This window comes from Somniosus microcephalus, chromosome 4 (assembly GCF_052327205.1).
Source record: "Somniosus microcephalus isolate GS21.2 chromosome 4, FLI_Smic_1.0, whole genome shotgun sequence".
Classification (NCBI taxonomy): Eukaryota; Metazoa; Chordata; class Chondrichthyes; order Squaliformes; family Somniosidae; genus Somniosus; species Somniosus microcephalus.
The window spans coordinates 44,039,514-44,053,945 of record NC_140990.1 but is presented as its reverse complement, the minus strand read 5'-3'; the positions used below and the strand labels follow the sequence as shown (position 1 = coordinate 44,053,945).

Sequence of the window (14,432 nt, the reverse complement as noted above, 5' to 3'; positions counted from 1 at the left end):
TGGGACTGTACATGGGGATTCTAACCCTAGGACTGTACATGGGCATTCTAACCCTGAGACTGTACATGGGCATTCTAACCCTGAGACTGTACATGGGGATTCTAACCTTGGGACTGTACATGGGGATTCTAACCCTGGGACTGTACATGGGGATTCTAACCCTGGGACTGTACATGGGGATTCTAGCCCTGGGACTGTACATGGGGATTCCAGCCCTGGGACTGTACATGGGGATTCTAGCCCTGGGACTGTACATGGGGATTCTAACCCTGGGACTGTACATGGGGATTCTAACCTTGGGACTGTACATGGGGATTCTAACCCTGGGACTGTACATGGGGATTCCAACCCTGGGACTGTACATGGGGATTCTAACCCTGGGAATGTACATGGGGATTCTAACCCTGGGACTGTACATGGGGATTCCAAACCTGGGACTGTACATGGGGATTCCAAACCTGGGACTGTACATGGGGATTCTAACCCTGGGACTGTACCTGGGGATTCCAACCCTGGGACTGTACCTGGGGATTCCAACCCTGGGACTGTACCTGGGGATTCCAACCCTGGGACTGTACCTGGGGATTCCAACCCTGGGACTGTACATGGGGATTCTAACCCTGGGACTGTAAATGGGGATTCTAGCCCTGGGACTGTAAATGGGGATTCTAACCCTGGGACTGTACATGGGGATTCTAACCCTGGGACTGTACATGGGGATTCTAACCCTGGGACTGTACATGGGGATTCTAACCCTGGGACTGTACATGGGGATTCTAACCCTGGGACTGTACATGGGGATTCTAACCCTGGGACTGTACATGGGGATTCTAATCCTGGGACTGTAGATGGGGATTCTGACCCTGGGACTGTACGTGGGGATTCTAACCCTGCGACTGTACACGGGGATTCTGACCCTGGGACTGTACATGGGAATTCTGACCCTGGGACTGTACATGGGGATCCCAACCCTGGGACTGTCCATGGGGATTCTAACCCTGGGACTGTACATGGGGATTCTAACCCTGGGACTGTACATGGGGATTCTAACCCTGGGACTGTACATGGGGATTCTAACCCTGGGACTGTACATGGGGATTCCAACCCTGGGACTGTACATGGGGATTCCAACCCTGGGACCGTACATGGGGATTCTAACCCTGGGACTGTACATGGGGATTCCAACCCTGGGACTGTACATGGGGATTCCAACCCTGGGACTGTACATGGGGATTCTAACCCTGGGACTGTACATGGCGATTCTAACTCTGGGACTGTACATTGGGATTATAATCCTGGGATTGTAAATGGGGATTCTAACCCTGGGATTGTACATGGGGATTCTAACCCTGTGACTGTACATGGGGATTCTAACCCTGCAACTGTACATGGGGATTCTAACCCTGGGACTGTACATGGGGATTCTAACCCTGGGACTGTACATGGGGATTCCAACCCTGGGACTGTACATGGGGATTCTAACCCTGGGACTGTACATGGGGATTCTAACCCTGGGACTGTACATGGGGATTCTAACCCTGGGACTGTACATGGGGATTCCAACCCTGGGACTGTACATGGGGATTCCAACCCTGGGACTGTACATGGGGATTCTAACCCTGGGACTGTACATGGGGATTCTAACCCTGGGACTGTACATGGGGATTCTAACCCTGGGGCTCTACATGGGGATTCTAACCCTGGGACTCTACATGGGGATTCCAACCCTGGGACTGTACATGGGGATTCCAACACTGGGACAGTACATGGGGATTCTAACCCTGAGACTGTACATGGGGATTCTAACCCTGGGACTGTACAAGGGGATTATAACCCTGGGACTGTACATGTGGGTTCTAACCCTGGGATTGTACATGTGGATTTTAACCCTGGGAGTGTACATGGGGATTCTAACCCTGGGACTGTACATGGCAATTCTAACCCTGGGAGTGTACATGGGGATTCTAAATCTGGGATTGCACATGGGGATTCTAACTCTGGGATTGTACATGGGGATTCTAACCCTGGGACTGTACATGGGGATTCTAACCCTAGGACTGTACATGGGCATTCTAACCCTGAGACTGTACATGGGCATTCTAACCCTGAGACTGTACATGGGGATTCTAACCTTGGGACTGTACATGGGGATTCAAACCCTGGGACTGTACATGGGGATTCTAGCCCTGGGACTGTACATGGGGATTCCAGCCCTGGGACTGTACATGGGGATTCTAACCCTGGGTCTGTACATGGGGATTCTAACCCTGGGACTGTACATGGGGATTCTAAACCTGGGACTGTACATGGTGATTCTAACCCTGGGACTGTACATGGGGATTCTAACCCTGGGACTGTACCTGGGGATTCTAACCCTGGGACTGTACATGGGGATTCTAATCCTCGGACTGTAGATGGGGATTCTGACCCTGGGACTGTACGTGGGGATTCTAACCCTGCGACTGTACACGGGGATTCTGACCCTGGGACTGTACACGGGAATTCTGACCCTGGGACTGTACATGGGAATTCTGACCCTGGGACTGTACATGGGGATCCCAACCCTGGGACTGTACATGGGGATTCTAACCCTGGGACTGTACATGGGGATTCTAACCCTGGGACAGTACATGGGGATTCTAACCCTGGGACTGTACATGGGGATTCTAACCCTGGGACTGTACATGGGGATTCTAACCCTGGGACTGTACATGGGGATTCCAACCCTGGGACTGTACATGGGGATTCCAACCCTGGGACTGTACATGGGGTTTCTAACCCTGGGACTGTACATGGGAATTCCAACCCTGGGACTGTACATGGGGATTCTAACCCTGGGACTGTACATGGGGATTCTAACCCTGGGACTGTACATGGGGATTCCAACCCTGGGACTGTACATGGGGATTCCAACCCTGGGACTGCACATGGGGATTCTAACCCTGGGACTGTACATGGGGATTCCAACCCTGGGACTGTACACGGGGATTCTGTAGTGTATGTACCTTTAAGAGCCCCTGTGTACTGTAATACCGGTAGTGACCACTCAGGCTATATAAGCCTGTTTTGTGTCTTGTATCTTTTCGTTCACCTCCAGACTTTGTTCAGTAAACACCTGTTAAACCAACTCCTGCATTCCGTGTCTCCATTAACACACGGATACAACAGTGGCGACGAATTGGAAACGGACTTACCTGCAATTCGGCAGCACCTCAAGGAGATCGATTCCTCAGACGAAGGTCAAAAAAAACTGTGGTTTCACCAGCTAGCCGGGCTGGTGGCAGGTACTGCACTAATCCTTCCTGGGCGGCGGGCTGTGGCTCGGTCGGGTGGCTCTGCAGCGGGGCCGAGCAGCGAGTCGGAAGGCGGAGGGAAACAGAGACGGAGGACGGAGGGGAGATGGCCGGCGCTGCAAAGCAGGGTCGGCGTTCGGGCCAAGCAGAGGGAGGGAAAAGTCCCAGAGAGTCCGGCGGGAACGAGTCTCCAACTATTAAAAATATCTGTGTAAATAAAAACCACGGAGAACAACGTTGGCAGCAGCGGCAGCGGCGGGAGGCGCCATTTTTTCTCGGCAGGGAAGAAAGGAAAGCACGGGAGGCGCCATTTTTGATTATCAGGATGCCTAAGACTGGCAATATTACTGCTTTCGATAGTGATATAGAGGATTGGACCACATATGTGGAAAGACTGGAGGTATATTGCACAGCGAATGAAGTAGAGAATGATAAAAAGGCATCGGTACTTCTGAATCTGATGGGCGCAAGGACATACGGGCTGTTACGAAACTTGATCACTCCAGCCAAACCGATGGACAAGAATTTTAAGGAGATTGTTGATACCCAACAGGAGCAGTTAAACCCAACACCGCTGCTGATAGCGGAACGATTCAAATTCTTCAGGAGGAATCAGCACAAGAATGAAAGTAACGCTGATTACCTCACCGAATTAAGAAAGCTGTCAAAGCACTGCCAATTCGGGGCAGGACTGGCAGATTCTCTACGAGACAAATTCGTCTGCGGTCTCCTAAGTGAAGGAACACAGAAAAGGCTACTTTCTGAGAAAGATTTGACACTGGAGAAGGCTTTCAGTGTGGCTGTATCATACGAAGCAGCAGCAAGAGGAGCTGCAGAGATACAGCAAGAGCCACAGGACTTCGGCACCCATGAAATGACATGAGGTTTCCAGAGATGTTATCGCTGCGGCAGGTCCACCCATGACCAGAGGGACTGCTGGTTCAAGGACAAAGTATGCAGGCAATGCGGAAAGATGGGACACATTGCACGTGTATGCAGATCTGGAAAGAAATCCGCTGACAGTAAAAAGGTCAATAAGGAAAAGTACAGAAAGGTACAAATGATGACGGACAGTAGCTCCGAAGACCAGAAGAGCGATAGCGACTCTGGAAACAAGAGATTAAGCTGTCTCAAATTACATAATGTAATTGCCAAAGAAGATTACCAGACCATTTGGGTTACCCTCACGATAGCGGGGTCCCCAGTTAAAATGGAGCTAGATACAGGATCAGCTCTGACATAGAAACATAGAAGATAGGAGCAGGAGTCGGCCATTCGGCCCTTCGAGCCTGCTCTGCCATTCAATGTGATCATGGCTGATCATCCAATTCAGTACCCTGTCCCTGCCTTTTCCCCATATCCCTTGATCCCTTTAGCCTTAAGAAATATATCCAACTCTTTCTTGAATATATTTAATGAACTGGCCTCCACCGCCCTCTGTGGCAGAGAATTCCACAGGTTCACCACTCTCTGGGTGAAGAAATTCCTCCTCATTTCAGTCCTAAATGGCTTACCCCTTATCCTTAGACTATGACCCCTGGTTCTGGACTCCCCGGCCATTAGTCTGTCCAGACCTGACAGAATTTTATAGGTTTCGATGAGATCCCCTCTCAATCTTCTAAACTCCAGTGAGTATAAGTCCAATCGACACAATCTCTCCTCATACGTCATTCCTGCCATCCCAGGTATCAGCCTGGTGAATCTTCGCTGCACTCCCTCCATGGCAAGAACGTCCTTCCTCAGGTAAGGTGACTCTCAAGGTGCGGTCTCACCAAGGCCCTGTACAACTGTAGCAAGACATCCTTGTTCCTGTACTCGAACCCTCTTGCTACGAAGGCCAACATACCATTTGCCTTCTTAACCGCCTGCTGCACCTGCATGCTTACCTTCAGCGACTGGTGCACAAGGACCCCCAGGTCTCTTTGCACTTCCCCTTCTCCCAATCTATTGCCATTCAAATAATAATCTGCCTTCCTGTTTTTGCCACCGAAGTGGATAACCTCACATTTATCCACATTATAGTGCATTTGCCATGTTTCTGCCCAATCACCCAACCTGTCCAAATCGTACTGGAGTTTCCCGACATCCTCCTCGCAGCATACCCTCCCGCCCAGCTTTGTGTCGTCTGCAAATTTGGAGATATTACATCCAATTCCCTTGTCCAGATCATTAATATATATTGTGAACAGCTGGGGTCCTAGGACCGATCCTTGCGGTACCCCACTAGTCACTGCCTGCCACTTGGAAAACGACCCGTTTATTCCAACTCTTTGCTTTCTGTCCACCAACCAGTTCTCTATCCAAGTCAATACCTTGCCCCCAATCCCATGTGCCTTAATTTTGCACGCTAATCTCTTGTGTTGGACCTTATCGAAAGCCTTCTGAAAGTCCAAATACACCACATCCACTGGTTCTCCCTTATCTATTTTACCAGTTACATCCTCAAAAAATTCCAGTAGATTAGTCAAGCATGATTTACCTTTTGTAAATCCATGTTGACTTTGTCCGATCCTGTCACTGCTTTCCAAGTGCTCTGCTATTACATCTTTTATAATAGACTCTAGCATTTTCCCCACTACCGATGTCAGGCTTACCGGTCTATAATTCCCTGCTTTTTCTCTACCACCTTTTTTGAATAGTGGGGTAACATTAGCTACCCTCCAATCCATGGGTACCGTTCCAGAGTCTATCGAGTTCTGGAAGATGATCAGTAATGCATCTACTATCTCTAGGGCCACTTCCTTAAGTACCCTGGGATGTAGACCATCAGGCCCTGGGGAATTATCGGCCTTCAGTCCCATCAATTTTCCTAACACCATTTTCCTACAAATACTGATTTCTTTCAGTTCCTCGCTTTCATCCGACCCTATGTTCCCCGGCATCTCTGGGAGGTTATTTGTGTCCTCCTTTGTGAAGACAGAACCAAAGTATGCATTTAGTTGGTCTGCCATTTCCTTGTTTCCCATTATAAATTCCCCTGATTCTGACTGTAAGGGACCTACGCTTGACTTCACTAATCTTTTTCTCTTCACATATTTATAAAACCTTTTACAGTCAGTTTTTATGTTCTCTGCTAGCTTACTCTCATTCTATTTTCCCTTTCTTAATTAATCCCTTTGTCCTCCTTTGTTGACTCCTAAACTGCTCCCAATCCTCAGGATTATTGCTTTTTCTAGCCAATTTATATGTTCTCTCCTTGGATCTTATGCTATCCCTAATTTCCCTTGTTAGCCACGGTTGAGTCACCTTTTTTGTTTTATTTTTACGCCAAACTGGGATGAACAAATTCTGTAGCTCATCCATTTGGTCTTTGAATGTTTGCCATTGCCTATCCACCGTCATAAGTTGAGGGGATTACGAGCGGCTATTTCGGCATATACCTTTGAAAGACACATCCATTATCTTGAAGACATATACGGGGCAGAAAGTATACCCCAGAGGGAAAATAAGGGTGCCTGTTGTATACAACAGCAAGGAAATACAGAAGTTGTATTTATACGTTCTGCAAGATGGTGGTCCACCGCTGTTGGGACGTGAATGGATCAGGAAGATACGTTTAGACTGGCACTCCATTCAGGCACTGACGGTGACCAGTAAGAAAAAAAAATGATGATGATGTCATACCTGAACGATTAAAAGACATCTTGGCCAACGCCAAAGAAGTGTTTCAACAGGAACTAGGAACCTTGAAAGGCGTCACCGCCTCAATAAAAGTGGAAGATGCGGCAATTCCCAAGTTTTTTAAGGCAAGGCCGGTGCCATACGCAATTCGTCCAGCAGTCGAGGCAGAGCTGGAGAATTTGGAAAAGGCAGGCGTGTTATCCAAGGTAGATTGGAGCGAGTGGGCAACACCCATCGTCCCGGTCATGAAGAAAACGTTGAATAATGATAAATCTGAAGAACAGAGAAAAATTCGCATCTGTGGGGACTTCAAGGTGACTGTAAGCCTGGTCCTTCACACGGTACAGTATCCTCTTCCGAGGGTAGAAGATATTTTCGCCTCACTATCCGGAGGGAAACGTTTCACCAAAATTGACTTGGCACAGGCATATCTACAGATGGAGGTTGAGGAGGCCTCTAAAAAGTATCTCACGATAAACACACACAAAGGCCTGTACCAGTACAATCGACTGGTTTTCGGAGTAGCATCAGCTCCAGCTATCTGGCAAAGAGCTATGGAGCAAGTCCTGCAAGGGATTCCGGGGACTCAATGCTACCTAGACGACATCCTTGTAACAGGAGAAAACGACAATGAGCACCTTGCCAATTTGGAGCAGGTGCTCACTAGGCTGAGAGAACGGGGCCTACGAGCAAATCGCCCCAAGTGCAAATTTTTCCAGAAACAAATATCATATTGTGACCATATAATTAACGAAGAAGGGTTGCATAAGTCACCTGAAAAAATTGAAGCGGTCATAAAAGCCCAGCACCTGAAAATGTCTCACAATTAAGGTCGTTCCTGGGATTGATAAATTACTATCATAAATTTTTACCGAACTTGTCAACTGTTCTGCACCCTCTTAACGCACTGCTACAAACGGGAGTAATTTGGAAATGGAGCGAAGACTGTAAACGTGCCTTCCATAAATGCAAAGCCTTGATTACGTCCAAGGAAGTGTTGGCTCATTACAACCCATCACTGCCAATCAGACTGGCGTGCGATGCATCCCCTTACGGCGTAAGAGTGGTATTATCGCATAGATACCCCGATTGCTCGGTGCGGCCGATAGCTTTTGCGTCACACTCATTGAACTCAGCTGAGCGTAACTATGCCCAGATCGACAGGGAAGCACTCAGCCTGGTATGGGGAAGTGAAGAAATTCAACCATTACCTACACGGACAAAAATTTACCTTGTTGACTGACAATCAACCACTCGTCTCCATATTCAACCCTAAAAAGGGCGTTCCCATTATGACAGCGCAAAGGCTAGAGGTGGTCCCTTTTCCTAGGGGCACACCAATATGACATAGAATACAAAGGATCAAAACAGCACGGGAATGCTGACGGTTTATCGCGCCTACCGTTGCCAACGGTAGAAGAGGCACCTACAGTGGACCCAGTGGAGATGTTCCACTCAACCATAGTGGAATGTCTACCAGTAACAAATTCTACCATTGAAAAGGAAACGAGAAATGACCCGACTCTCTCACGAGTCTACGATTTAACGGTGAAGGGATGGCCAGCACATGGCGAACCACTGTTGCCAGCATTCTCGCAAAGAAGAGAACAGCTGTCAGTGTGCCGAGGAACCTTGATGTGTGGATCCAGAGTGGTGATTCCACCCAAACTCCAGGATAAAGTGCTAAAGGAGCTTCACGAGGGGCATCTGGGTGGAGTGAAAATGAAGAACCTAGCCAGAGCGTTTGTATGGTGGCCAGGTATCGATGGAGACATCGAAGAAATGACCAAGAGCTGTTTAGGATGCCAGAAGGTCCAAAACGCCCCACCACAAGCCCCTCTACATCCATGGGAGTGGCCCTCATCTCAATGGCAAAGGGTACACATCGACTTTGCTGGTCCATTTATGGACTCAATGTTCTTAATCGCGGTTGATGCACACTCCAAGTGGCCGGAGGTAATAAAGATGTCCTCCACCACCACGGAAAAAACCATCACAGTATTAAGGACCATATTTGCCAGGAATGGGCTGCCTGAACAGATCTGTTCTGATAATGGACCGCAATTTGTGTCCGAAGAATTCAGGAAGTTCTTAAAAAACAATGGGGTTAAGCACTACACGTCCGCCCCATACCATCCCGCCACCAATGGATTAGCTGAAAGGTTTGTCCAGACCTTCAAGAAGGCCATAAAGGCCATGGGTAATGAAGACATAAATCTACAACATAAGGTAGATAACTTCTTGTTTGCGTACAGGAATGCAACACATGTGGTTACAAACCAAACTCCCGCCATGATGTTTTTCAATAGAAGACTAAGATGCCGGCTGGATTTGATCAAGCCAAACATCAGAAGGGACGTGGAGAACCGGCAATTTCAAGGCATGAATGAAAGGCCAACTAGAACCTTCCAGATAGGTCAACAACTTTTGGCCCGGGACTACCGTACCGAGAAATGGCAGCCTGGAACTATTTGCACACGACTAGGACCGCTGATGTATACCGTGGACATTGGAGAAAGCATAATAAGGCGTCATGCTGACCAGATCATAGAGTCATCCGAAAAGGGACAACCTACACCACAACGCTATACGCCTAATGATGAAGCAGAGATACCCATAGTATCTACCTCCAATCCGGTGATACTGGAACCAGATGAACCCGACACTGGCATTCAAGCCGAATCGACCTTGCCAAAAGAACCTACTGCACCACCGAGGCGTTATCCGGACCGAGTCAGGAAGCCTCCAGAGAGACTGACTTATAATTGATTAACTGCAGCAAATGTGTAGATTATTGTTCTTGTAAACATGTTAATAAATGATTACTTAAAATGTTATGTACTAATTATCTAAAAGGGGAGGAATTGTAGTGTATGTACCTTTAAGAGCCCCTGTGTACTGTAATACCGAGTGACCACTCGGGCTATATAAGCCTGTATAGTGTCTTGTATCTTTTAGTTCACCTCCAGACTTTGTTCAGTAAACACCTGTTAAACCAACTCCTGCATTCCGTGTCTCCATTAACACACAGGTACAACAGATTCTAACCCTGGGACTCTACATGGGGATTCCAACCCTGGGACTGTACATGGGGATTCTAACCCTGGGACTGTACATGGGGATTCTAACCCTGGGACTGTACACGGGGATTCTAACCCTGGGACTGTACATGGGGATTCCAGCCCTGGGACTGCACATGGGGATTCTAACCCTGGGACTGTACATGGGGATTCTAACCCAGGGACTGTACATGGGGATTCTAACCCTGGGACTGTACATGGGGATTCTAACCCTGGGACTGTATATGGTTATTCTAACCCTGGGTCTGTACATGGGGATTCTAACCCTGGGTCTGTACATGGGGATTCTAACCCTGGGTCTGTACATGGGGATTCTAACTCTGGGACTGTACATGGGGATTCTAACCCTGGGACTGTACATGGGGATTCTATCCCTGGTACTGTACACGGGGATTCCAACCCTGGGACTGTACACGGGGATTCTAACCCTGGGACTGTACATGGGGATTCTGACCCTGGGACTGTACATGGGGATTCTGACCCTGGGACTGTACATGGGGATTCCGACCCTGGGACTGTACATGGGGATTCTAACCCTGGGACTGTACATGGGGATTCTAACCCTGGGACTGTACATGGGGATTCTGACCTTGGGGCTGTACATGGGGATTCTAACCCTGGGACTGTACATGGGGATTCTAACCCTGGGACTGTACATGGGGATTCTAACCCTGGGACTGTACATGGGGATTCTAACCCTGGGACTGTACATGGGGATTCTAACCCTGGGAATGCACATGGGGATTCTAACCCTGGGACTGTACATGGGGATTCTAACCCTGGGTCTGTACATGGGGATTCTAACCCTGGGTCTGTCCATGGGGATTCTAACTCTGGGACTGTACATGGGGATTCTAACCCTGGGACTGTACATGGGGATTCCAACCCTGTGACTGTACATGGGGATTCTAACCCTGGGTCTGTACATGGGGATTCTAACCCTGGGTCTGTACATGGGGATTCTAACTCTGGGACTGTACATGGGGATTCTAACCCTGGGACTGTACATGGGGATTCCAACCCTGGGACTGTACATGGGGATTCTAACCCTGGGACTGTACATGGGGATTCTAACCCTGGGACTGTACACGGGGATTCCAACCCTGGGACTGTACATGGGGATTCCAACCCTGGGACTGTACATGGGGATTCCAACCTTGGGACTGTACATGGGGATTCTGACCCTGGGACTGTACATGGGGATTCCGACACTGGGACTGTACATGGGGATTCTAACCCTGGGACTGTACATGGGGATTCCAACCCTGGGACTGTACATGGGGATTCCAACCCTGGGACTGTACATGGGGATTCTGACCCTGGGGCTGTACATGGGGATTCTGACCTTGGGACTGTACATGGGGATTCTAACCCTGGGACTGTACATGGGGATTCTAACCCTGAGACTGTACATGGGGATTCTAACCCTGGGACTGTACATGGGGATTCTAACCCTGGGATTGTATATGGGGATTCTGACCTTGGGACTGTACATGGGGATTCTAACCCTGGGACTGTACATGGGGATTCTAAACCTGGGACTGTACATGGGGATTCTAAACCTGGGACTGTACATGGGGATTCTAACCCTGGGACTGTACATGGGGATTCTAACCCTGGGACTGCACATGGGGATTCTAACCCTGGGACTGTACATGGGGATTCTAACCCCGGGACTGTACATGGGGATTCTAACCCTGGGACTGTTCACGGGGATTCCAACCCTGGGACTGTACACGGGGTTTCTAACCCTGGGACTGTACATGGGGATTCTAACCCTGGGACTGTACATGGGGATTCTAACCCTAGGAATGTACATGGGGATTCTAACCCTGGGACTGTACATGGGGATTCCAGCCCTGGGACTGTACATGGGGATTCTAACCCTGGGACTGTACATGGGGATTCTAACCCAGGGACTGTACATGGGGATTCTAACCCTGGGACTGTACATGGGGATTCTAACCCTGGGACTGTACATGGTTATTCTAACCCTGGGTCTGTACATGGGGATTCTAACCCTGGGTCTGTACATGGGGATTCTAACCCTGGGTCTGTACATGGGGATTCTAACCCTGGGACTGTACATGGGGATTCTAACCCTGGGACTGTACATGGGGATTCCAACCCTGGGACTGTACATGGGGATTCCGACCCTGGGACTGTACATGGGGATTCCGACCCTGGGACTGTACATGGGGATTCTAACCCTGGGACTGTACATGGGGATTCTGACCTTGGGACTGTACATGGGGATTCTGACCCTGGGACTGTACATGGGGATTCTAACCCTGGGACTGTACATGGGGATTCTAACCCTGGGACTGTACATGGGGATTCTAACCCTGGAACTGTACATGGGGATTCTAACCCTGGGACTGTACATGGGGATTCTAACCCTGGGGCTGTACATGGGGATTCTCACCCTGGGACTGTACATGGGGATTCCAGCCCTGGGACTGTACAGGGGGATTCCAGCCCTGGGACTGTACAGGGGGACACTAACCCTGGGACTGTACAGAGGGATTCTAACCCTGGGACTGTACATGGGGGGCCCAGCTCTGGGGCTGTTCTGTTATATTTGTGTGGGATGCAAACCGTAAGCTCGGCAGTTACCAGCACCTTTAGGATAAGATGGGGAGAAATCCGATGTGTGGAGAGTGAGATAAACGAGTCAGTGTGTTTCTCCCGAGGGCACTCGGACCCAGTTGGGAACAGACCCTGAAGCCACGCCCCTCTTTGTTCCTGTACCAAGATGGTCGCGTATGCGCTGCGCTCCTTCCTGAATCATGTGGACGCGATACTTAACATTCCCGACTTCCTGCACAAAGATGGCGGCCGTCAACTAAGGCCTTTTACCGGGAGAAAGCCCCGAATCTGCAACCGGGGAACTTTACGTTATTCGATAGCAAAATACTGTGGATGCTGGAAATCTGAAATAACAATCGAAAAAGCTGGAAACACTCAGCAGGCCAGGCAACATCCGTGGAGAGAGAAACAGAGTTAATATTTCAGGTCGAAACCCTTCTTCAGAACTTCTACTGAGTTTTTCCAGCTTTTTCTGTTGTTATTTCCAGTTTACGGTATTGTTCGGAGCTTACGGCCTGCACCAGTTGTTTATGAAGCCTCCACGCTCATCCACCGGCTCCCTTCCTCCCCTGCGCCCTCCCACTTCTTACCAGCTGTCCGAGGCCCGTCTCCACCATCGGTCCTTCTCCAGCCTGTCTCCCGTACAACGCACTGCGCATGCTCCAAACACTGCCCGGAACCGCGCCTGCGTACTGGGCTCCTGTAGTCTGGGTGCGGCACATTCCCCACCGCGTGGAGTGCTGGGTAAAAGCACCGCCATTAGTGAATACAACATGATTTACTGTGATTGCATTGAGGACTGAACCATGTTCATTCTAGCAGTTATGGTTCGTTTCTGCTGATCTATAACCCCAATACTTGGGCTGGAGATTAATATTCTGTATAAATATTGAATACATCAGCTTTGTTTAAAATACTAATATAAAAGGAAAATACTGCGGATGCTGGAAATCTTAAATAAAAACAAAATGCGGGAAATACTCAGCGGGTCAGGCAGCATCTGTGGAGAGAAAAACAACGTTAACATTTCAGGTCGATGACCTTTCATCAGAACTGGAAAAACTTAGAGATGTAGCAGACTTTAAGCAAGTGAAGAGGCAGGGAAAGTGGGGAGGAAAGACCAAAAGGGAACGTCTCTGATAGGGTGGAAGGCAGGAGAGATTAAATGACAAAAGGGAGGATAGTACAAAGCAAAAGGAGATGGTAATGGGACAAGTAATGAAACAAAAGATGAATCTAGATGAGTTGTAAATTGGAATGGCAGAATCATCAACAACTGCCATGTGAAAATATAGGGGCAGAGGTTATGGCCTGAAATTGTTGAACTTGATGTTGAGTCCAGAAGGCTGTAAAGTGCCTAATCGAAAGATGAGGTGCTGTTCCTCGAGCTTACATTGAGCTTCATTGGAACAGCGTAAGAGGCCGAGGACAGGGAAGTCAGAATGGGAGTGGAGCAGAGAACTAAAGTGACAGGTGACCGGAAGCTCGGGGTCACCCTTACAGACTGAATGGAGGTGTTCCACAATCTACGTTTGGTCTCCCCAATGTAGAGAAGATTGCATCGTGAGCAGCTAATACAGTATACTAAATTGTAAGAAGTACAAGTAAATCGCTGTTTCACCTGGAAGGAATGCTTGGGGCCCTGGACCGGGGGAAGGGAGGAGGTAAAAGGGCAGGTGCTGCATCGCGAATGTTTGAATGTGTGTTCCGCTTGAGTACTTGGCTTGTGGGTGTCATAGACTGAACTGTCGTGTTTCACTTTACACTCACCTGAAATTCCTTTGAACCACCCCCTTTATAGAACTATCTTGTATAAGATTTGAAATCTGTTATTTTCTGCATCATTTAG

At 48.8% G+C, this 14,432-nt stretch overlaps 1 pseudogene across 1 annotated transcript in view; it reads right to left on the bottom strand.

Annotated features, from left to right (window-relative positions):
- Positions 1-13,489, bottom strand: part of LOC147118762 (uncharacterized) — a 43,741-nt pseudogene extending 30,252 nt beyond the window's left edge. The window contains exon 1 of the transcript XR_015077948.1: positions 13,174-13,489. The product of XR_015077948.1 is annotated as an uncharacterized LOC147118762 (transcript). The remainder of the gene's footprint in view (positions 1-13,173) is intronic.
- Positions 13,490-14,432: the final 943 nt, after the last annotated feature.